Below are 26074 nucleotides of genomic sequence, written 5' to 3'. Positions count from 1 at the left end.
AAATTTACATATAATTAAAGGGCTGTGGAGTCTAATTCAGTCCCCTAGAGTACTGGGGCTGAGCATGGGAGAGAATGCTGTCTATCCCGTTGTCTACACTCTATGGAGTTATTCTTGGCTGCCATGATATGCCATGATGTCTGGCACAGAGTACAAAGGCACATAAAAATTCACAGGGCCCAGGGTGGCCATGGATGTAAGCATTGACAGAGGACTCAGAAACCTGTATTCTTTGGGAGAGCAACTGCACAAAGTGTTACCACTGGGGAGAATCACTAGACCCTTTGACCTCACGGCCTCTTTCTGAGGAGTTTTTGGTGTTCTCTTTTTCTCCCTTTTTTGATCTGGTGCGGGCCCGCATAGCCTGTGGCCTTCGGGCTGTATGTTGTGCAGTCTTGATCTGGTGTCTTATTCAGTCATTCCCGTGATCCTTCCTAACTCATCTCCATTATCTAAATCTCATTTGATTTTTCACAGTATCCCTGGTAGAGCCATTATTAGCCCCATTTAACAGACTAGGAAAACTGAGACTCAGCAAAGTTAAATAACCAGTCCTTATGGTGTCTGTGACGTATAGTTAGTATATATCAGAGATGGAATTTTAATCCAGGCCTCACCTTACTCCAGAGTGCTTCCCATTACATCGGAGTACCTCTCAGAGCAGCTGCGTATTCTGGTATTCACAGGGTATACTGGAGCACAATGAGGCTACCTTCTGCCCTCCTCTTCCTCTCCCATCCTGCCCCTAGTTTTTAGGTATATATATATATATATATATACATATATATATATATATTACATAGCGCTTTAAATTTTGCAAGATGTTTTACATATATTACTGCACATATCTGATCCTCAGATAACCTTGTGAAGTAGGTGCTATTATCATCTCTATTTCACAAGTGAGGAAACTGAGGCAGACAGATTCACTTGCCCAGGGTCAGTCACCCAGTCAGTAAGTGTCTGGAGCTGGGATTTGAACTCAGATTTTCCTGACTCCAAGTCACTCTGTCTACTGTTCCTTGGATTGTAAACACTTGAGAACTAGATTCACTTTTCGCTTTTACTAGAAGCCTGCCTATGGTTCTACTCAGGGCTTATTACGATTTAACTATGGCCACCTATTGATTTTATAGTTTTTCTAGCTGTTCTTGAAATTATAGCATATTTCCCCAAAAGTTCGTTGCTTGTGGCTGAACCAGCAGCTCTACTACTTGTCACCCACGTGACATAGGGACACCATTACTTTTTATAGTCTGATGCCTTCTTTTGTCCAGGGTTACCTTTCCAGAATCAACATGTTCATATCCTGAGAAGTAACCTAGTCTGAACTATTGTTCCCCAGTGTCACTAGCTGCCACTCTCCTTTCTTCCCATTTTCTTCATTTTCTTTTCTCTTCTCCCTGATCTTCCTCTTGTCATTTTCTCCATATCTTTGCTGTGCTGCCTTTCCCCTATCTTAAGTTTATTTTTTATTTCTCCTCTGCTCTCTCCAGCTGAAAGTGATCTGTCCTTTCCCTCAATTTCTTTTAGAGCACTTTGCTTAAATTTCTCTTCACGTACTCCCTTGTATCATATCATATCCAGTTAGATCCCCACATTAGATTGTAAACTCCCTGAGGGCAGGGCAATGACTTCCCCATCCTCACCATCTTTGTAGCCCCTAAGCCTAGCAGAGAGCTTTCACATAGCAGACATTTAATAAGTGGTGATTTTTTTTCTTTTTTGAATTCCTGAAGCACATTCCTGAATCTGTGATCAACTAAAGCTGGCATATTAAACATTCCAGGCCACCTATTAGAGCAAAACACAAATTTTAATTTCAGATAAATTTCATGGCCCAAGAGGGATTGGATTAAGAAATTTGTATAAGGTTGCCCTGAAATGTTCAGGACAAGATAGGTAGTCATACCTTCATAAAACAGAGATAATAGTAGTACTTACTTCAGAGAGCTGTTTTGAGGATCAGATGCAGTGTTTGTAAAGTTCTCTGCATAACTTAAAGGATCTCATAAATGCCATCTAGTATGGTCACCATTGTTATGATTATTATGCGTGTGACTCAGGCTAGGCTTTGGCTTTAACTAGGATTAAAGTCAGGAATATCCCTCTCTGTTTCTGCCTGTAGACTCTCTTATTTAACACATCTCCACGTAGGTGATTTTTGTTGGACTATAATTTTGTGTGCAGATGGAAGTCAAAGTCAAATCAACAAACATTTATTAAGCACCTTCTGTGTGCTGGGCACTTTGCTAAGAGCTGGGTATACAAAGGTATAAAACAGTTCCTGCCGTCAAGGAGGTCACGATCTCATGAGAAAGACAACATGCAAACCACTTAACAAATAAGATGCATATGGTATAAATTGGAGATACTATCAGAGGGAAGACACCAGCTTTGAGGGGGATAGGGAAAGACTTCTTGCAGAAAGTGAGACTTGAGGCAGTAGAGAGAAGTCAGGAGGTGGAGATGAGGAGGAAGAGCATTCCATGCCTGGGAGATGGACTGTCTTGGGGGAAGAACAGTAAAGAGACCAGTGTCACAGGATCAGAGTATAAGGTGATGAGTTAGGTGTACAAAGACTGGATAAGTGGGAAGGGGGCCAAGTTTTCAAGCACTTTAAGAGCTAAACAGGATTTTCTATTTGGTCCTGGACGTGAGTGATCAGAAGCCTCTAGAATTTATTGAATAGGAGTGTGGCATGGACACGCTTGAACTTTTGGAGGATCGCTTTGATAGCTAAGTGGGAAGTGAATTGTAGCAGCACTAGTAGATTTGAAGCTAATGGTAGCAATTAAAACAAATAAAACTTAAGCGATTTCATAATTTCTCAATAGATTTCATCTTGGAGCTGGGTTAAGTACATATAAAAATTGCCCTTGAGAGTCTATGGGGAGAGGCAGACGGTAGGTTACAGGCTCTTGGCTTGCACGCTGTCAGCAATAATCGACATCCCTGCATTCTCCTCCTAAAGCCAGAAGGGAGTTGGTTTTGTTCTGGGCATTCTGTGGGAGCCGCAGCTGTCCCTGTGCTGGGAAGACACCAATAAATACACTGCTTCCATTGTGCCTCTTCCCATTGTTGACAGTGTCGACAGTTCATTAATGGGAGCTTGCCTGAGCATCTGGGAGACAATGAGCACAGCTCTTCATTATCAGTCATTCAGCCCAGTTATCTAACCGAAATCACAGTTTTTATTTGTCTTTGTATTTATCATTGACTTCCTACCGGGAGCCCCCTTTTTTATTTCCGAGTTGGTGCCACTGAAAACATAACCCCTTCCCCCTCCCCCAATTACCCACTCCTTTTAGCCAAGCTCTTTCATCGATAATATTGCTGGTCCGTGAAACAAACCAAAAAAGAGTCAAAGCAGCTCTTCCTTCCATCCATTCTTTTTTGTACTGGCTGGAGGCTGCATTAATCACAATGTCAGTTTAGATTGAGCAGAAATGTCACTTCCAAGCAAATGAGCCATGTGCCTGTTATAATTTTCTCTAGAATAGACAACTTCCCTCCCATCCTTTCATTTTTCATCCCCCTCCTTTCAAATAGATGGTTGCTGATACAGCTTCCATATCAATTATGCTGGTTTGGGCTACCCATTTCTACTCCAATTTAGAGTTTCCTTTGAGCAAAATAGGTGCTTTTGAAGTGGTTGGGTTTTTTTTTTTTTGCTACAGTACATTACTGTACCAGATACAGTTTGGTACAGTACCAAAATACAGTACCAAATACAGAAATACTACAATTATTTCTGGATACATTTCTTATCTTATCCCCCTAACCCCAACCATTGATCTCTCCCTTATAACCAAGGTAGAGAGGCCAAAGGAAAAGCTTCATTATGTACCTGCCCTTCTGACCCTTAACTGGTTTTTAATAGCTAAGTTCCCTTTTGGTGTTCTTTTCATTTCATTCATCCTATAGTCTTTGTGTACATTCCACTTATTATTCTGGGCATCATTTCATACAGATCTCATGTTTCTCTGAATTCCTCAAATTCATCATTTCCTAATGTACCATGGTATTCATTACATTGTATGCAATTTATTCTGCTATTCCATGTTCTTTCATCCCCCACCTTTATTTCCACTTCTTTGCTTCTACAGAAAGAAGTGCTGGAAATGTTTCTGTTATGTATTGCAACTTTCTTTCTGTTTCTGACTTCCTTGAGATATATGCCTAGTAAGTTATCATAGTTTAGTATATGAGTTTTTCCTCATATACTTCCAAATTGTTTTCCAGAATGACTGGATTAATTTGCATGAAGATCCCGTAGTGTCTTAATATGCCTTTTTTCCCCTTACAGGTTAGTTTTAAATATACTAAGCTCTAATTATGTGTCATTGATATGTTCCCTAGATTCAGGGCATCAGCCTAAGACATTAAGATTCTTCATCAGAGCAGTAAAAAGTCTTCCTCCAGTAAGGACAGGAAAAAGTTCTTCCTAAATGAATCCATTCTAGAATTAGAGGCAGAATAGTAGAGTAGTTCAGAGTGTTAAGAGTCAAGAAGACCTGGGTTCAAATCCATCTGCTAACATTTACTAGCTGTGTGACCTTGGACACTTACTCAGAGCCTCACTTTTCTCTCTTTTTTTCTTTGCTTAAAAGTATTTTATTTTTTTCCAATTACATGTAGAGATAGCCTTCAACATTTACTTATTTGTGCCTGTTTAATTTCAATCATGACATGTGTTTAAGAAATTGATTAATTGATTACTCCTATGTAGCAATTCTAATGTTTCCTTAAACGTATAGCTGACACTAACCTTTCCTAGGACAAAAGAAAATATTTGGAAAAATGATACATACCCTGCTTTTCACTCTGTGGAAGCAAAACCCTATTTAGAGATGAAAACTTTGGAGGGATAGAATCCTTTTACACATAGACAAATTATGTCTCTTTCATCAGTTTCTTTGTTTTATCTTTTTTGTGCTCTGGACTTGCTATTTAATTCATACATGGAACTCCTGGTGAGGAAACTCCCTGTATTAATTTATATCAGTAACAGTTCTGTATTTTATAATCTTAGAGCTTGCTGGAATATTGATGAAAGAATTTTTTAAAAAGTATTTGTAATATGAAAATTCCTTTAAGAATTCTGCTTTTAAAAAAATTATTCACTTTTAGTTTTCAACATTCACTTTTATAAGATTTTGAGTTCTAAATTTTCCCACCTTCCTTCACTTCCCCCTCCTGACAGCATGCAATCTGATATAGGCTATACATGTATAATCATATTAAACATATTTCCACATTAGTCACACACAATAATTCACTTTTATAAGATTTTGAGTTCCAAATCCCCCCCCAAGATAGCAAGCGATATAATGGCAATAAAATAGGTTATACATGTACAACCATATTAATCATATTTTTACCTTAGTTATGCTGTGAAAGGAGAATCAGAACAAAAGGGAAAAACCACAAGAAAGAAAAAAGAGAAAATAGTATGCTTTCATCTGTATTCAGACTGTATCAGTACTTTCTCTAGATGTGGATAATATTTTCCATCCTAAGTCTTCTGGAATTGTCTTGGGTCATTGTATTGCTGAGAAGAGCTAAGTCTGACATAGCTAGTCATTGCACAATATTGCTGTTACTATGTACAATGTTCTCCTGGTTCTGCTCACTTCACTCAGCATCAGTTCACATAAGTCTTTCCAGGTTTTTCTGAAGTCCTCCTGCTCATCATTTCTTATAGCACAATAGTATTCCATTACATTCATATACCACAACTTGTTCAGCCATTCCCCAATTGATGGAGCTGCACTTTTTCATCTGTAGAATGAGGAGGTTGGACTCTGGCTTCTAAGGTCCTAAAGGGCTGTAAATCTATGACTCTTTAACAACAGGGAGGGCTTGACTGAATAAAACAATAAGGAATAGACCTTCCTTTTCTAAACTGATTCTTAAGGCACTTGTGACAATAGACACCTATTGTCTGAAGCAGAGATGGTAAGTGTGTAGTCTGAGAAATCCCTGCCACTAGAGAAATAGGCTACTGGCAGTACAGAGCAAGAGGAAGGTGGTAATTTAAGAGGATTTTTAGCTATCTGTCTAAACCAGAGCATATGTATCTCTGAATTCCTAACACCTTTGTTACTGTTGTTCAGTTGCTTTAGTCTGACTTCAGTCTGACTCTTTGTGGCCCCATTTTGGGGTTTTCTGGACAGAGATATTAGAGTGGTTTGCCATTTCCTTCTTCACCTCATTTTTACAGATGAGGAAACTGAGCCAAACAGAGTTAAGTGACTTGCCCAGGGTCACAAAGTTAGTAGATGTCTGAGGATTTGAATTCATGAAGTGCGTCCTTCAACATATTTCAATCTTTCCTATGGAAGACAACAGGAGCAGTGCTTCTTCCTAGACACTATGCTAGTAGGGCAAAGAGTAAATGTAGTTAGATGTCAGAATAATGAGTTCTACAAGAAATTGAAAATAGGGAAACCCACTTTGGATTGGCGGTGCTCACCAGCAAGACTCTGTGGATCTAATGAATCTAGGTCTTCCATCTTCTTCAAGTCTGTAATCTCAAGTATGAGATTACACATTTGGTTCTTTGACTATAATTCAATCTAATTCTTTTAGGGTAGAGAGGCAAAATCATCTTTAGGTTCTTGTATCTCTTAAATACAACCCCTTTTCTCCTCTGACACTGACATCACCCTGGTACAAGCGTTCATCAACTCACACCTGGATTATTGCTGTAGCCTGCTGGTAGATCTGTCTGACTTAAGTCTCTCCCCACTCCATTCAGCCACTAAAGTGATTTTGCTAAAGCATAGGCTTGACCATCTCACCCCCTACTCAGTAAACTCCAGTGGTTCCCTATCCCTTCTAGGATCAAGGACAAAATCTTCTGTTTGACATTCAAAGCCTTTCACAACCTAGCCCCCTTCCTGCCTTTCCCATCTTCTTATATTCTTCAATCCAGTGACACTGACCTTCTGGCTGTTCCATGAATAAGACACTCCAGCCCTCAAGTTTGAGAATTTTCTCTGGTCTCTATCACGGAATGCTTCCTCTATCTCTATTGTGATTCTCTATGGTGGAATGCTTTCCTTTCTCATCTCTACCTACTTTCCTTTAAGTTCAAACTAAAATCCTATCTTCTACAGAAAGGATTTCCTAATCCTCCTTAATACTAATGCCTCCTCTCTTAATTATTTCCCATCTTTCCCTGCATATAGCTTGTCTGTGCAAATTTATTTGCTTCTTGTCTCCCACATTAGATTGTGAGTTCCTTGAGGGCAGGGACTGTGTGTTGCCTCTTTTTCTAGCCCTAGTGCTTAGCACAGTGCCCAGGTCGTAGTAGGTGCTTAATAAAAATGTATTGACTGACTTACTGACAGACTTATCTAGGGATGAGAGACTTGGTAAATATATCTTTGTCTTGTCTTTACCTAGTCAGGGAATTTCTTCACTTTAGTGGCCCCAAAACATAAGTTGTTAGTGTACCAAGTGCTTGGAAGGAGAGAATTAGGCTGATTGTCAGGTAATTTTCTTTAAAATCTTGTGCTTTTAATCTTGTACTGTCTTGTAAAAATTAACTAGAAATTGTCAGATCAATTTCCCCTTGATTTACTCTTAGGAGCAGAGGCCAGTGAATGATAATATAGATAATCTTAATTTCCTTAGCACTTTGGAAAGTGTTCTTCTTTCCAATTAAGTCCACTGCATAATTCTTTTCAGTTATGGCTTTTGAATAAGCCTAGCTTTGTTTAATTAATTTTTTCTAGGTTGAACAAAATATTGAAGCTATTTAGTGAGATATATTTTTAGTTATCAGTCGTCTTTCGAAAGAAGCAAAGACTCATAATGTTTTGACAGGATCCAAGTGAGAGCCGAGAATAGAGTGTCCAATGAATGCCTAGCATTATTTTAAAATGAAGACTGGTCTATTTTAATGATATTCACAAGTGTTTAACTCTTAAGTTCACTTCTCTTTTGTAGAGAATTCAAAAGTGGGAAATGGGACATTTAGTAGGGGATACTGTAGGGAAAAAAAATAGTGAAGTGAAAATAGGGTAAGGAGTATTGGACTTGGAGTGGGGAGACCTGGCTTCAGATCCACTTAGATTCTAAGTCTGTTTCTTCATCTGTAAAACAAAGGGGTTGAACTAGATGCCTTTTGAGGTCCCTTCTATCCCTGAATCCTGTGTATTTAACTCTTTTGTATTTTAAAGTTTTTTCATCTGGAACAAAGGGTCTACGCCTGTGTTTTTTTCATTGGTTTGTTGTTGTACAGTCATTTTCAATCGTGTCTGACCCCATTTGGGGGTTGCTTGGCAAAGATACTGGAGTGACTTGCCATGTCTTTCTCCAGCTCATTTTACAGATGAGGAAAATGAGGCAAACAGGGTTAAGTGACTTGCCCAGGGTCACGCACCTAGTAAGTCTCTGAGGACAGATTTAAACTCAGGTCTTTCTTACTCCAGCCCTGGTGCTCTATCCACTGTGCTGCCTACATGCCCAGTAGTATAGCTGTTTTCACTGGTATAGACGTGGAATTGCAGAATGAAGAAACTCCCAATGTCAATCCACAATGACACATTCTTTCTTGCTTAGAGCAAAAAGGCTGTGACTCGTCCATACTTATGTAGTTAGTATGTGTCAGAAGCAACATTTGTAATTAAATATGTTCATTAGTTACTTCCTAAGAAAATGCTTTGTAAATAAGGTTATAATATTATTTCAGCAAGTTATGTTAATCTCATTCTTGCACGTGAAAGGAAATGATCCTCTTCCCTTGAGGAAACAGCGTTAGAGATGCAAAGAACATCTGCATTATGTCTCTCTAAAGAACAATTGGATATCTTACCAAAAGAACTTATTTTAATACAACTCCCCATCCCCATTCTTTCTTCATGTATAGACGTAGCCCAAGTTTGAGTTTATTGTATCCTGTTCTCAGCCCAGTTCAAGAACGCTTATCATAAAGTTCTTATCTCTCTCGCATGTGTCCTATCTCTTCTGAGATGTGTTTGTAGCTTTCACCAAGTTTTGCCTATGTGTTCAGGGCTTATCTTTTTTCCTTGGGTTCCTAGGTAGGAAAGACCATACACATCATGTCTGGAGGGATATTCAAATGATCTTAAAAGAAACAAACACAAAACCCATGGATACTTCATGGCTCTGTAATTTCATCAATAATAATTGTAAAATGCTTAGCGTAGCACCTGGTACCTGCCGACGGCAAGCACCTGTTCTTGCCCTTCCTTTTGTCTGTGTCCTGTAAACCACCTCCCAGGTGTTCACTCAGTGTTCTGAGGAGCCATCTTCTAAGTCACTTGACATTGTGAGGATTCCAATGGAGCCACCCAGCCCTTGTCCTTCATTCTTGCTGCAGAATTTCCTGCCTTTTTTTCTGAATCATATTTTTCTAATGATGTTGAGGCAATGGAAAGAAAGTTGGACTTGGAGTCAGAAAGCCTTCACTTGAATACTGACTCTGTGGTTAACTACTACCTCTCTAGGTCTCATTGGACGAGATGGCTTCTTAGAGCCCTGCCATCTCTAAATCTCATGGTTCTTCATTCTATTTTGGTTAAATTCTTCATGTATAATGGGCTGCCGCCTGCTCAAGTTGCCCTCTGAGTGGCCCTCAACTTAAATTCTTTAGAAATGATGAAACAAAAACCAACAAAATAAAAAAACTTCCAAAATGGAGGAAAGTATGCTTGTTGTTATGCAAGGGCCATTATTAACTGAATTGGTATAGTTTATATTGTTCAGTAGTGTCTCACTCTTCATGACCACCTCTTGGCAGACGTACTAGAGTCATTTGTTAGTTCCTGGTCCAACTCATTTTATAGATGAGGAAACTGAGGCAAGCAAGATTAAATGACCTGCCCAGAGTCATACAGCTAGTAAGTGTCTGAGTCTGGATTTGAACTCAGGAAGATGAGTCTTCCTGACTCCAGGCCTGGCACTCTATCTACTATGACCCCTTCTGAATAAATATATACTATGCTAAACAATATATATTTATGTGTATATACATACATACATGTGATATAAGATAGTATGGTACATACATGTATTATGCATTCATGAATATAGGGAACTCAAGCTGAGTTAATTCCTTCTACCAACTCAGGCCAGCACCTACTCTGCAAATTGTAAGTGTAGATGTAGGCATTTGGAGGGTTAAGTGGCTTGCCCAGAGTCACATTGTTGAGATATGGAGTAGGGAATAGAGAGCTGGAGTTGGAGCCAGAAGATTGGAGTTTGAATCTTACCTTGGATACTTACTAACTGTGTGACCCAGGTCAGGGCAAATCACTTAACCTCTTTTAAAAATCCTCAGTTTCCTCATCTGCTGTAAAATGGAAGTAAAATGAGATTTTGTTGTTCAGTTGTTTCAGACTCTTTATGACCCTGTTTGGCGTTTTCTTGGCAAAGATACTGGAATGGTTTGCCATTTCCTTCTCCAGCTCATTTTACAGTTGAGGAAACTGAGGCAAATAGGGTTAAGTGATTTGCCCAGGGTCGCACAGCTAGTAAGCATCTGAGGCTGTATTTGAACTCAAGAAGAGTCTTTCTGACTCCAGGCCCAGCACTCTATCCACTGTGCCACCTAGCTGCCCCTATAGATGGTAGCTATTAATATGTGTCAGCAGTTGGTCTTGGACCCAGGTCTTCCCGAAGCTCAGCACAGTGCCTGGCATGCTGGTCCAGACTTGACTCCATGCCTCCAAGGCCAAACCCCTATCCAGTAAGCCACTCTTCCGCCTCTGCAGAAATTTTCCTAAGCAACAGAACTTCACTTGTATGAGGGGTGTGTTCCCAATTCTTCTTCCACCCCTGTGAAAGACTGCCTAATTGTGCCAGTATGGATTCAGCCTCCCTGCCAAGGGCTATAACCAGTGTTTCCTGCGGAGTTAGCTCTAGCCTTCACTGGGAAGTTTGACTGTAACTAACACAGGCATTTGTTACCCAGGCACTCCAGAACTAAGATCAATTTTGTTTGAGTGCTTTGGTTTCCAAGCTGTAAGACTGCTTGCTCCCAAACCCATCATTTATTCCTTTCACTTCCTAAAACCTAAACAATACAAGTAGGTGTAGCCTGGATTTATAAACCAACAAATCAGGCAGTAATCATTGTGAATTTAAGATAGGATGTGCTTGTACATTAATCCCAGGACATGGGAATTACACCCAAAGAAATCACCCCTCCTCTTCCACTCAACCATACAATACCAGAAATCAGTGAAGGAAAACCGCCTAAAAGAATAATTGGGACTGATTGTCCATGACATTTTCTATTTCTGTAGTTTACTGATTATTAATAGAGTGGAAGACTGTTTAATAGCTTAATACTAGAATTGTCCATTGCATTTGACCTGAGTTCGATAGGTTTTATTTAAATTATCATAATCATTGCATATATTGTTCTTTTGGGCCTTCTTTCTTTACACTGTATCACCTTATTCTAGTTCGCCTATGTTGCCCTGGATTTTTCATAGTCACCATTCCTTATTGTTCAGTATTGAACATTTTTTGTTGTTCTTATTCAGTTGTTTCAGACTCTTCACCACCCCATTTGTGCTTTTCTTGACAGAGATACTGAAGGGGTTTGACATTTCCTTCTCCAGCTCATTTTACAGTTGAGGAAACTGAGGCAAACAGGGTTAAGTGACTTGCCCAGTTCTAAGCCCAGTGTGTTATCCACCATGACAACTTTTGCCCTTCCAAGTGTATTTGAATGCAATACTGAACATAAGGAATGATATAGGTCCAAGACCAACCACTGACACATTAATAGCTGCCATTTATATAGGCAGCTAGGTGGCACAATGGTTATCGCTCTGGACCTAGAATCAGGAAGACTCTTCTTGAGTTCAAATCTGGCCTCAGACACTTACTAGCTGTGTGGCCCTGGGAAAGTCACTTTACTCTCTGTGCCTCAGTTTCTTCATCTGTAAAATGAGCTGGAGGAGGAAATGGCAAACCACTCCAGTATCTTTGCCAAGAAAACCCTAAATGGGGTGATGAAGAGTTAGATACAACTCGACAATCACAAACAACATTTGGTTCAGCAGTTCCCCAGTGTTGGGCATAAAGTTTGCTTCCAGCTTCTTATTCCGACACATAATGCTTCTTTGGAGATTTTTGTGCATATGGGTCTTTAATTGCTATTATTAATCTGCCCAGGGTATAAACCCAGTGCCTCCTATACATCATGAATCATAATCTCCCCTTCTTCCCTGTTCTCTGGACTTTAGGGTTTCTTTAATAGTTTCAAATTAAGCCAAGCCAAGTCCACAAACATTTATTCAATACCTGCTGTGTTCAGGTTAGGTGGAGCACTGGTCCTGGAGTCAGGAAGACCTGAGTTGACATCCCATCTCAGATACTTATTAGCTGTGTGACCCTGGGCAAGTCACTTAAATTGTTCACCTCATTTTCTCCAGCTGTAAAACGGGGATAATAATAGTACCTACGTCCCAAGTTTGTTGTGAGGACCAAATGAAATAGTGTTTGTGAAGCATTTAGCACAGTGCCTGGCACATAATAACCGCTTAATTAATGGGTAGCTAGCTGGTGCAGTGGATAGAGTGTTGGGCCTGGAGTCAGGAAGACTCATCTTCCTGAGTTCAGCCTGACCTCAGACACTCTTATTAGCTATGTGCCTCTAGGCATGTCACTTAACCCGGTTTGCCTCAGTTTCCTCATGAGTAAAATGAGCTGGAGAAGGAAATAGCAAATTACTTCAATATCTTTGCCCAGATAACCCCAAAACGGGGTCACAAAGAGTGTGGCACAACTGAAACAACTGAACCACAGCAACAATTGCAGCTAAGTGACACCACAGTGCACCGAATGCCCAGCCTGGAGTCAGGAAGACTCCTCTTCCTGAGTTCAAATCTGGCCTCAGACCCTTACTAGCTGTGTGACCCTGGGAAAGTCGCTTAACCCTGTTGGCTTCAGTTTCCTCATCTGTGAAATGAGCTGGAGAAGGAAATGGTAAACCACTCCAGTATCTCTGCCAAGAAAAACCCCAAATGGGGTCACAAAGAGTCAGGCCTGATAGAACATTGCACTTTTATTTGTTTTGTCAAATATTTCCCAATTACATTTTAATCTGGTTTTGGAATGCTGTGGGCCACATGCAGGCCACGTGTTTGACATCTCAGCTATTGCTGGCTAGCTCTCTGGAAATAATAGTCTTTAGCAATTCACTAGAGATGTCATCATTTGGTTACATTTTCAATGTTAGGACCAAGTCACACAAATTACAGTTAGGTTTCTGAATGTGGAGGGTGGAGGTAATTATCTGCTTTATTTACGCCTCGAACCTCTTCTAAAAACCTGCTCAGATGCCTCATCATTGATTAGACATGACACCCTGGATTTTCAAAGGCTTTATCCCCCACCCAAGTACAAGTTCTGGCTGGCCTATGGAACTAGTAAGGCTTCAGGTGCAGATGTGTCTGTAATCCAGGATTGTGGATCATCCAATGTGGCTTATTTCAGAGAAGCTCATCACCAAAAGGGGTGAGGGGTACAGGGGAAAGATAGGTGGCTCATTGGATAGAGTGTTGGGCCTGACGTCAAGAAGACTCATCTTCCTAAGTTCAAATCCGGCCCCAGACACTTATTAGCTGTGTGATTCTGGGCAAGTCACTTAACTATATTTGCCTCGGTTTCCTCATCTGTAAAATGGGTTGGTGAAGGAATGGCAAACCACTCCAGTATTTTTGCCAAGAAAACCCCAAATGGGGTCACAAAGAGTCAGACAGGACTGAAAACTGAACAGCCACATCACCAAGGACAGTTTTATTTTGTTTTTTTTTTTCCCGACACAGCAGCTCATGAAGGCATGGAGGGATGGCTGCCCACAAGCAGTGAAATTAGATATCCTTGTCAAATATGGGAGCTGGAGGAGGTGGATTCCAAGGTCCCTTCCAGCTCTAAATCTTCAAGATCTTTTCCAGTTCTGAAATTTTAGGGAACAATAACTCATCTTCAGCGATTCCTGTGTTTTCCTAAAGTGATCTATTTCGGCACACAGAAATAAATCAATCATTTTTATGTGCATAAAGACATTTAACTGGAAACTGACTGCGAAACAGATTCCTTGCTAGTAGATTTCAGGGAGGGAGCCAGTTTAGGAGAGAAGAGCACTCACTGCTCCCGGCAATTCATTCCCTATATGAGTATGGAATTGGCAACCTGCTGTGAAGAGGGTATTATCGCCAAGTTTCTATTTCCAACTTCCAGATGCTTGGAGCAAAGCTGAATACAGCCCTTTGTGCCACCGGTGTTATGTGATGTAAAATCAAAAGTCAAATAGATGCTAAGTGATTGTATTTTAGCAGAAATTAGGGAAATTGCCAGGGCATGCATCATTTTCTGTATCAGCTCCCTGAGAGCAATTCTTTAATTGAGGCTGGTGGACTTCTTTCCAAGTGAGATCTTTGCCTACTAATAGAAACAAGCTTCGGTGCACACATGGAACTTGAGGGCCCCCTTCTGATCAATCTCCAGAGTGGCAGCCCAAGTTTTGTGAGTCCTGTTCTCTAAGTTAGTGTTCTGCATGCCTTGATACTCCTAAAAGTTATTGAGGACCCTTTTGTTTTGTGTATATTGATATTTATCATAGTAAAACTGAAAAGGGCTGCATTTAAAAATACTTATTAAAATTACAATAATTAATCTGTTATATGTTAACATAAATAACATTTTATAAATGAAAAATAATTATATTTCCCACAACAAAACTTATTGAAAGAGGTGGCATTATTTTAAATATTTTTGCTAATCTCTGTAATGTCTGGCTTGCAAAATAGCTGGATGATCATATCTGCTTTTGCATTCATCCTGTTGTGTTTTGCTGTTTTAGTTGAAGTATTTGGAAAAAATCCAGCCTCAGACAGATACGTAGCTTGAAAAGGGAGGAGTGTTTTAATTGGCAAATAACATTTTAGTATTAGGAAAATAGTTTGTATTAGGAAATAGTTTAGTATTAGGAAAAATAGCTCCTCTGTTAAATTGTGAGCTTCTTGAAGACAGGAACTGTATTTTGCCTCCTTTTTGTGTCCCCAGTGCTTAGCACAATGCCTGGCACATAGTAGGTATTTAAATGCTTATTGATTGATTGACCTTATAGACACCCTGAAAGGGCCTGGGGGTTGCAGACCACATTTGGAGAATTATTGCTGCAAGTTTTTGTTTAGGGGTGATAGAACATTTTTTCTTGTGTCCTGCCATTATAGACATGCACATAAATGTTTCACTGATGAAAAACTTTTTCTTTTTTCTCTCTTGCCTTGTAAGGCATCAGAAAAATAAGTAAATGAAGCAAAAATTCTAGTCTGTGTAGACAATGTATATGCCACCATCTTGCCTTTGTTGCTTGTATGACCTTGTATGACCTTGGGCAAATCTCTTAATCTCTGGTCTCAGTCTATAGAGTGAGGGGCTTGGGCTATATAGTTTTTAAGGTCTTTTAGCTCTGTGATTCTCAACAGTGCATTTGTAAAATAAAGTTCAAAATTGTGATGATAATAGCAAAAATTAGAACCTAACAGGATTGACCTCTAAATGATTATTCAACTAGGCAGGCAGATTTTTAAAAGTCTAAACTAATCATTTAATTAGTACCAAAATCTTGAAAAAGAACAATGATAGGAGTTTGTAAAATTGTGGAGGTTGGGACATTTGTGGATATATTAAGCTCTTCTTGGGTGAGCTGTGCTTTTTGAACATATTATCGTTTTATTAAATAATCTATTCCTCCTGGACCAGAATGTAGAACTTCAGAATTCAAAGGGACCTCAGTGGCCATCTAGTTTAATCCCATACTTGGAAGAGAATATCTTTTTACAGTATACTCACTTTAAAAATTATTAATAATGCTGTTATGAAGATTTTTTGCTCGTTTCTCTCTTTCCCTTTTTTTTTTTTTTTGAGACTGTCTCCCTGTCTTGCCCAGCCTAGGAGTGAAGTGGCTACTAGTGGGTCCAACCCCACCACTGATTGGTGTGGAAACTTTGACCTGCTCCATTTCCAACCTGGGATGGTTTGTCCATTCTTTGGCACCTTGGTGGCCCCCTGGTGCCAGACTCAGTAGGATCACTGGACCAGCTTTAGGTTACTGAAGCTCAAAAGTCCTAAGTTCAAGCAACCAAACTCAAACTCCCCAATAGCAGTGATTATAGGCATGTTCCCTCATGCTTGGCCTATATCATTTTTTTCTTACTGCATTTAACTAAGTACTTTGGAATATAGTCTCAAGTGTAATGCTTTGGTCAAAAGAAATTAACAGTAATTGATTAAATAGTGCCCAAGTTCCATTTCCCAGGACACACATACACAACTAAAATGTTACTTTTCCACCTAAGGGAGGCAAAGTGTAGAATAAGGCAAAGAGCCTTTTTCTCTGAATTTAGGAGATCTGTTTGGATGCCAATAATAATGCCATTAGTAGTGAAATGAATATTTGTTGAATTAGATGAAACATGGGCGGGTCTCCATACCTTAACTTTCTTGTCTTGGGCTAGGCACTTTTAAGTAAACTCTAAAATAACTAAATTCTGCGGAGAAATGGAAGTTCACATCTGGAGCCCTTAGCTTTGTATTTCCTTTCAATAGTTTACAACTTCTTAGATATCAGCACCATGGAAAGCCCATCCTTGAGACTGAGGTTGAGTTTGCTGCCCAAGAAGCATCCATTGTAAGTTCCAGGGGTGTCTAGGGTTCTGAATTTGAAATCAGAAAGTCCCAAGCTCAAATGTGACCTCAGTCACTTACTAGCTGTGTGACACTGGGGCAGGTCATATGACCTCTGCCTTAGTTCCCTCACTTGTAAAAGGGGGATAATGATAGCACCTACCCCCAGGATTGTGGTGAGGATCTAATAGGATAACTTAAAACAGTATCTATCTATCTATCCATCTCTCTCTCTATATATACACATATATGCATGTGTGTGTATATATGTATATATATGTGTGTATATATATATACATATATATGTATAAAATAACATTATTGGTAGTACTATTATTGCTGGAAAGGGCCTCAGAGATCATATAGTCTCTGCCCCCTCCTCAGTTTACATATGAAGAAACAAAGACCTAAATGGCTTCTTCCCTATTACCCAGGCAGTTTGAAGGGAAGCTGGGTTTTGAAGTCATGTCCTCTGACTCCAAGTCCAGCACTTTTTTTCACCAATAGCCTGAAAATGCTTTGGGGGATTTAATAGATAATAATGTCTAATACCAACTGGAGCACAGTTTTATTAGAAACTATTATCTGCTTTTTCTTTTCTTTCAGTGCTGGAGATTCAGCATCTCCTCTCTTCCTATGTCAAGCCTCATCCCCATTTCCCTTCCTGTTTTTCTTAGAATACAGTGAAGAACATAGGAAGTATGCCCAGTGCCCTCTTATCAAATGCTTATTGAGTGAATGGCTGTTTATAAAGCATTCTTCTATTCACAGGATTATATATTTAGACCTAGAAGGGACTTCAAAAGTCATGTTGGCCAATCCCTTCATTTTCAAATGAGGAGACTGAGACCCAGGGAGGTAAAATGACTTACTTGCCCAAGGTCACACAGGTAGTGTTAGAGGCAGGATTTGAACCCAGGCCTTCTGATTTTCCCACTGCATCATGCTCCATTGAAATATGTTCAGGCTTTGATGAGAGTCTCTTGGCTTCCATTCAGCAAACACAGACACACTGAAATGGAGAAATAGCTTTAGATTCTGGACATTTCTACATATATACAGTGTACTCAGCGGTTAGCCAGCTGGCTGGTCTCCCTGCCTTAAATCTCCCCACACTCCATTCTGTCCTTCACTCAGCTGTCAAATTGATCTCCCTAAAATGCCGGTCTGACCGTATCATCCTCCTATTCAATAAACTCTCACAGCTCCCTGTTACCTTAAGGATCAAATATAAAATCCTCTGTTTGGCTTCCAAAGCCTTTTATGATCTGGCCTCCTCCTCCTCCCTTTTCCATTTTCTTATACCTTATTGTCCTCTATGCACTTGCAATCTATCCATCGATAGTGGGTCCCTGCTGTTTCCCACACATGACACTGCATCTCTCAACTCTGGGCATTTTCACTGGCTGGCCTCATGCCTGTGATGTTATCCCTCTTCATCTTGACTTTCTGGCTTCTCTGGCTTCCTTCAAGTCTCTGCTCATGTCTTACCTTCTGCAAGAGTCTCCTCCCAGTCCTCCTTAATCTTCATGCCTTTCCTCTGAGACTGTATTATTTTATTATTATTTATGTCATTTATTATTCAATTATCTTATTATTTATTGTCATTCATTTATTACTATTTTATTAATTTATCCTGTATATAGCTTGTTTGTGTGTTAGAATGTAGGCTCCTTGGGGGCAGGGACTTTTTTTTTTTGTTTAAATTCCTAGTATGTAGTACAGTGCCCGGCACTAGGCATTTAATAAATGCTAGTTGACTGACTGACCCTGACACAAAGAGGAAAATATAAGAATCAGGAAGTGAAAAACGTGTCATTAGTTAATAGAGCCCTGGACTCGTCAGTGAACGAGCTACATTAAGCTCCCAGCTTTGATGTTTAACTGTCTGATTTTGGACAAGACACTCTGACCTTCTGTTTCCTCATCTGTTAAATGGGGATGAAATAGTAATTTCAGTACCTGCTTGGCTTGTGTGGGTGTCCTGAAGATCATGCGAGACAGTGATGAGAACCAACTCTTACTAATAGTGAAGTGCGTTAAGAGCCCCTGTCAGTTCTTGTTATCAACCACAACAATGGCCCACAGTGACTCAGTGGATTAAATGATGGTTCACTCTCAGACTGTTTCACCGTGATCTGAAGCAACCAACAAATATTTACCCAGAAGTGCTCACAATGGCTGGCAGAGGCCAAGTATGATGCCCAGAAGGAGAACACAGGTGCCCGTTCTCAGTTAGACAAGACATAAACACAGAAAAAGACAACCAGCATGATGAAGGAGACATTGTGGGAGAGGAGGAAAAAGCCCTAGGCTTGGAGGCAGGTCTCACTCTGACATTTGTCAGCTCTTTGTCCCGGGACAGGTCACTGTACCCGCCCTGGGCCTCATCTGGAAAGCGGGGGTGTTGGACTCAATCACAGAATCATAGGAGCTGAAAAGAACCTTGACGGGCCAATGCTGACCAATGTCTTTCCAAAGAGTTTCTTCCTTAAACATGTGACAAATCGATGATCATCCCAGAGCTGTAACGAGGCTCTCTTCTTTCCCATAGTGGCCTCACCCCTGCTGCTTGTCCCAGGTATAGAAATAACTAATTTTAGCTCTAGGATGTTCTGTCTCTGTTGGAAGACGTTCAGTGAGGAGGAGCCCACTACCACCTAGTGGTGTATATGGGAAGACGTCAGAGAGAGTACAAACAGTCACTTGTGCATTCATTGGAGGGGTTAGGGGTTGGGGGGAGGAGGTTTAATAGAAACAGAAATGCTTGAATCAGGCTTTAAAGTCAGGATAGGAATTCAGCAGGCAAAGATGAGGAGGGAAGACATGATGGGCAAAGGGAACAGCGTGAGCAAAGGCTGGGGTGGGAGAGCCATCCAGGAGATGGTTCAGTTTGGTTCATACGTGTGGGGGAGTATTAAGAGGAAAGGTGGGAAACTGAATACAAGATTCATTTTGGGATGTAAACCTGGGAGCGGGGGGACTAGCAGAAAAGAGAAGAGTAAATTAAGCAGGAGCGTCTATTTCCAATGCTTAACACAGTGCCTAGTACACAGTGGGCACTAAATAAATATTGACTGATTGATAATCATGATTTTGTTTTGGACCTGACCTATTTAGAAAAAAACCACAAAATCCCCACAGTGCACTTGTCCAAAGAAATGAGCATTTCTTTTCCGATGTTTTCTGATGAAATTGGGTGTGGGAGGAGGGCATAATTATTTTTTTTCTGTCTGTGTCTTTCTCTTTTTTTGAATGATAATTAAGGGAGAGAACATAATGATTAAAAACAAAAAAACAAACTATCTATTAAGTACTTACTAAGTTCACTCTGCTGAGCCCTGGTGATTCAAATAGGAAAGCAAGACAACCCTTGCTCCACGGTGCTCACATTCTCATACCGGGGGACAATACATGAGAGGCTTGGGCAGCAAGTCATATGGAAAGTCCCTGTGGTCTTTTGGGTATGTCGGCAAAGCAGAGGTTGGTAATGCATCTTCTAAAATGATATCTCCATTGCCAAAACCGCATCCATTTCTTATATTGAAGCATGTGACCTTTGCCAAGGACTTTGGTGGTGAAAACTGTCTTTCCCAGCTCTTCAGGACCTGACAGATCTGTTTTGAATCTAGGAGATGTTTCAGAAATGTAGGAGCCACTTGAATCTTTCCATTTTTAAAGAAAGAGGAATGAACGTGGGTAGCTTGTTGCTGAGAGTGTTGGTTTCCATTGGGTCTGCACTCAAATTAAGACTGTTTAAAAGGCCCGCAGAAAGATCTTGACAGAGCTAGAAAATATCAAAGTGAAGCAGTGGGGAAGAGGACAAAGAATGTCAACTCTGTGATCGTACCCCCCCTCGCCCTTCATCTTTCCTCTCTAATGCCTGTTGCATCCTTGGGCCAATCAACTTCCTTGGGTCATAGTTCCCATATCTGTACAGGGAGGGTGATGACTTCTGAGGTCCTATCTACTGCTAGATTCATCATTCTGTGATCTTGGAGAGCTGAGCATGGCAGATCAGAATTCTTCTTCAGCCATGGGAACTCCACATAGTCCCTCCTACCGATCCCCTACCTTCCACACCCCCATTCGCCATTCACCGTGGGACTAGTGCCCAAGTCAGGGCTGGACAAGTTGCATTGACAGGTGAAACCCCTAAGGAGGTCCCCACTGCTGCCTTCATCAAGTGACCTTGTCTGGTGCTGTGGGTGTCTCCTTGAGTTAATGTGAGAGTCGGATGAGAAGCAGAGCTGTACTTCTGTGGTTTCATCTAAGCTGCCACTAAAAGCACTAGGTGCCGTAATGAGATTATTAGGTACCATGGGCCTTGCAAAACAAAGCACTGATCTAGTCCAACTCTCTTACTTTACAAAGGGGGAAGCAAAGAGTGCTTTGCTCTGGCCTAACACTATAACCCAAGACTGTGGTTTTTCTAACACAGTACAGTGTGGTGTAGTGGAAGGAGCACAGGACTTCTGGATAGATCTAGGTTCCGTTTCCAGCTCTCCCACTCTTTAGCTGAGTCCTTCTGGATAAGCCAACCTCCCTAGTTCTTACTTTCCTCATCTGTAAAAGGGAGATCATAAATAATATTTGCCCTAGGGTCCCTTCTAGCTCTTGCATTGTTCAGTTGTATCCAATTCTTTGTGACCCATGGGTTTTTGTTTTTTGTTTTTGGCAAAAATGCTGGAGTGGTTTGCCAGAGGGTAAGTGACTTGCCCAGGGTCACACAGCTAGTAAGTGTCTGAAGCCAGATTTGAACTCAGATCTTCTTAACTCCAGGCCCAGCATTCTATCCACCGAGTCACCTAGCTGCCAGCTCTAACATTCTCTCTCTCTCTTTTTTTTTTTTGGAGGGGGGGAAGGCAGGGCAGTTGGGGTTAAGTGACTTGCCCAAGGTCACACAACTAGTAAGCGTGTCAAGTGTCTGAGGCCAAATTTGAACTCAGGTCCTCCTGACTCCAGGGCCGGTGCTCTACTCACTGTGCCACCTAGCTGCCCCCTCTAACATTCTCTAACGCACGCCCTGAGTCTTGCCACAGCTGTTATTGAAAACAATGTCATTCTACACATCCTATTTCCCCATAGGAACAATGTTCTACATTCAATAAATCATAGACAGAACCAAGAGTACACCATAATAGCTAAGATAAAATAACTCTAAATCTCTGTGCCTACTACAAATACACAAACCTCTGTAGTCATTTCAAAATCATATTACCAATTGTACACGTATAACCTATATCAGATTGCTTGTTGTCTTGCGGAGGGGAAGAGGAGAGGGAAGGAAGGAGGGAGAAAAATTTGGAACTCGAAATTTTATAAAAGTGAATGTTGAAAACTATCTTTATATGTAATTAGAAAAATGAAATACTGTTAAGTGGGGAAAAATAAACTTAAAAAATAAAAAAAAATCATATTACCCTGCGAATATTACAGAGACACTGTGGTATGCAAAGAACACCCAATGGGGTTGAAATCAGAGGCCAAATCAGGACTCTGCTACTTGCCGTGTTGATGCAGGCCAGTCTCTGCCCCTGTCTGGGCTACAGTTTCCTTACCCTTATTCCTTATTATGGGCAGCTAGGTGGCAAAAGTCTTCAGAGCATTGGGCCTGGAGTCAAGAAGACCCGAGTTCAAATGTGGCCTGTGTGATCTTGGGCAAGACACTTGACTGCTATCTGCTTCATGTTCTTTGTCTGAAAGTAGGGACAATAATAACCCTTTACCTTCCAGCATTGTTATGAGGATCAAGCGAGTTCATATTTATAAAGCTCTTAGCGCAGTGCCTGGCACATAGTAGGGCCTATAGAAATGATTGTTCCCTTCCCTCTGTAAAATAGAGATTGAACTAGATGATCTCAGAGGTTCGTGGCTAATATTTAATGAAAACTGGCAGAGATGGGCTGTGCACATTGATTTTAAAAGGTGGGGGGCGGGCTCCAGTGTACAGTCACAGAACACACAAAAATAAAGTTCTGGGAGTTTTACTCAATAGCCCTATGAGTAAGAAACTGTATTTGACTTGTATGAAACTAATATGCTAGCTATATCATAAGCATTCATTCAATATTTTACAAATATCTGCTTATTGGTATCCTAGTTTACAAATGAGACAGTATTTGTAAAGTGCTTGGCACACAGTAGGCATTTGATAAATGTTTATTCCCTTCCCCTACACCACCTGTATTTCCCAATATATCTCCTGATCCCAGAGAGCCCTTATAGCAAAGAACAAAAAATGCCTGGCAGTGGGATCTCTGGGTTAAAGGGTATGGACATTTCGGTTACATAGTAACTTTCTTTGCTGTTGGGAGTGGTTGGCCCAATTCACAATTCTACTGACTAAATGTTAAGTACAGTGGTTTGGTTTGCCTCCTTTGGATTTAGAAATATTTTTCAGGGGAGGGGGAAGGAGGAGGCATTATTTGGATGGTCAGAAAGATAGTGAAGTATAAGGGATTGAGGCCGACCTCGATTAAAGCTTCACATCTAACACGTAAAGGCTTTCTCTGACCCTGGGCATGTCAATTAATCTCTCAAGGTCCCAGGCTGCTTACTGTCTAAGTCTACAAAGGTAAGACAAGTTATCGATCCGCCATTAGTGGAAGGAAGAAATGCACAGGTCTGCCTCTCTTCCCAGGACAAAGAATCTCTCCAGGAAAGTGTGGATCTGTGCTCTTTTTCTGTATTAAGCAGAGGTCTTCAAAAGGATTGTATGTAGCTGGCCTCAGAGTTGGAATGATTCTTTTGAAAAGCAGGTGTTAGAGACTTGAAATATTAGAGGAGAGCACTCAAGACTTTAGTGGGGATCCTTTGGAGAGCAGGAAGGACTCTCTTGAATCTGATACATCTGGTTTTTTTTTCTTGGCATTTCCCTCCTCTTATTTAAGGCAACATGAGAGGGTTGGGGGTGGGGGTGCAGAGAGGAAGGAGGATTTGGGAGGTAGGGATGCTTGTTTTCCTTTACCTAAATATGGCACAGCTGTTTTATAGGCTGCTTGTATGTTCAAGGGCTTCTGGACTTTTAAATAACACCTTCCAAGGCTGGCTTCCAAGGTGTCACCGCCTCCTCCTACCCACTCCCCTTCCTGCTGCCTGCTTGAACCACTGCCCAAGGCCACACCTTGGGCTCCTGAAACCTTCAAATACGCAAATGAGGACATGAGCCAGTAAAGTTGGTGATAATGTTAAGTAGTAAGACACCTACAGTTTTTGCGTGTATTTAATTGGGGACTAAGCATTTTCTTGGAATGTCATGTTAGACCAATTTAATCTATTGCTTTTGCTTTGTTAGATCTATTTATCAGATGCTTAGCGTTCAAATAAATTTGTCCTTACAAGAGCATATATGTGTGTTTGTATATGAATATATGAATGTGAATGCAATGTACACATATATGTGTGTTTATACATGTACGTGTATATTATGTGTGTGTGTACACCAGGAAGGATACAGATAATAGGTGCTATAGGAATTTAGTAGGGGAAGGGAAAATATACTGGATTGATAAACAATTTATCCAGCCAGTGGCCTAAGTTTATATTTTGAATCCAGCCTTCTCCTCACCCCCCTCATACAAATTAACCATCTTTTCCACAGAAGTACTGAGCCCCACAAAATTAGATCTCACCTTTTGATGCACCCCAAGCACTGTGGGGCCGTTGGGGTTCTATCCATGCCTGTGGGCACAGCGCTTTAGTGACGTTTAAACTTCCTAACCTGTCTTAATCAGTGGCTCCTATCATTCTAGCAGCTAAGTGGCACAGTGGATAGAGCACAGGGCCTGGAGTCTGGAAGTCCTGAGTTCAAATGCAGCCTCAGACACTTAGTAGCTGTGTGACCCTAGGCAAGTCACTTGCCTCAGCTCTTCATCTGTAAAATGGGGACACACTGGAGAAGGAAATGACAAACCATTCCTGTAGCTTTGTCAAGAAAACCCCAAATGGGGTCACGAAGAGTCGGACGTGACTGAAAAACGTCTTAACAACAACAGTTACATAGTTTCTGTGGTTTGCCCATTGGCAGTACAGACAATGGTTCCTGGGCTAAGTGAGTTATGGGGAAGTTTCTAGTATGCTTGGCAGTCTTCTTTTCCTACCTCTAGAAAACTGACTTTACGGCCCTTTGACTGAATCCAAACTTCACAGATCAAATCCCCTCAATAAAAGTTTTTGTTCTATAAAACTTGGACTCATTCAAAAGGCTGCACCCAAGGACCTAGAAGGCCACATGTGGCCTCGAGGCTGCAGGTTCTCCTGCACCAAACCATAGGTGAGGATCTCCCTGGACTACATATTGGACTTAGAAAACCACATATTAATGTTATCTATATTTTATTTTATTTTTATTTACTTCGTAAATATTTCCATTTTAATCTGGCTCAGCAGCAGGAGTATTGTGGGCCTGCCCATGGCTGCCTCTTGTTTGACAGTCACTTTTGTGCTAGGCAGCTCTCTCTCTCTCAAGTTAATATATTTATTTTTAGTTTTCAACATTCACTTCCATAAGTTTTAAATTTTCTCCCCCTCCTTCTCCTCCCCCCTCCCCAAGATGGCATGCCCTCCAATATAGGCTCTGCATATACATTCCTATTAGGCAGCTCTCTTAAGAGCCTAAGTTGAGGGATGATGCTCATAAGTAATGGAGACCAGCTTTGTCCAAGGAAGCCACTCACCGGGAGTTCCCTATGATACATACCAGTGACGTCACAGGTCTGGTGTCTGTAGTCATAATTATTTAAGTAGAGTTACTCGACACAAACACTGAAATCAACAGAATTTTCAAATACTCGTGAATATTTGAGTTGAGCTCAGAGTTACTCTACTTCCTTACATCAATGGGATAGTTCATGTGGTTCTTGGAAAGACCTATGACTCATATCCAGTTTGTTTTTCTTAGAGCAAAGAGCTAATCATCTTCCCCTGTAAACTCAGCGTTTAAATAAATGGCGAATGTAAGTAAGCACTTTTCCAACAGGCTCTGCGAATTGGTGAAGGTTACTGAGGCCCTCTAGCGACAGGCCACTGTAGCTACATACCCACAAAGTTCTGTGGGTGGATTTAATTCAAGACTTCCCATCTTCCCCTGCAGCCCACTTCAGCTGAGGGATGCTTAAGCACAGTTAGTGATATTCCAGAGTTGAGCCTTGTAGTTCCGGCTCCTTCCTGTCCCTTGCTGTATGGGTCCCTAATCCAGACTTCTCAGAAATAGCAGAGATTTTCTCCTGCTTTCAGCTATTAACCCCACTCCTGCTTCCCTTTTGTTGTTGTCGCTGTTCAGTCATTCAGTTGTGTCCTGTGGCCCCATCCTTCCCTATCTCTTGAAGTCTGTCCAAGTTCATGTTCGTTGTTTCCATGACGCTATGCATCTATCTCATCCTCTGCCATC

General features: G+C 40.9%; 1 protein-coding gene across 1 annotated transcript in view; it reads left to right on the top strand.

Moving 5' to 3' along the window:
• Positions 1-26074, top strand: part of PXDC1 (PX domain containing 1) — a 57006-nt gene that overhangs the window by 7257 nt on the left and 23675 nt on the right. The window lies entirely within an intron of this gene.

The sequence above is a fragment of the Trichosurus vulpecula genome, chromosome 1 (genome assembly GCF_011100635.1).
Source record: "Trichosurus vulpecula isolate mTriVul1 chromosome 1, mTriVul1.pri, whole genome shotgun sequence".
Lineage (NCBI taxonomy): Eukaryota > Metazoa > Chordata > Mammalia > Diprotodontia > Phalangeridae > Trichosurus > Trichosurus vulpecula.
This window is presented reverse-complemented; position numbering and strand designations above follow the sequence as displayed.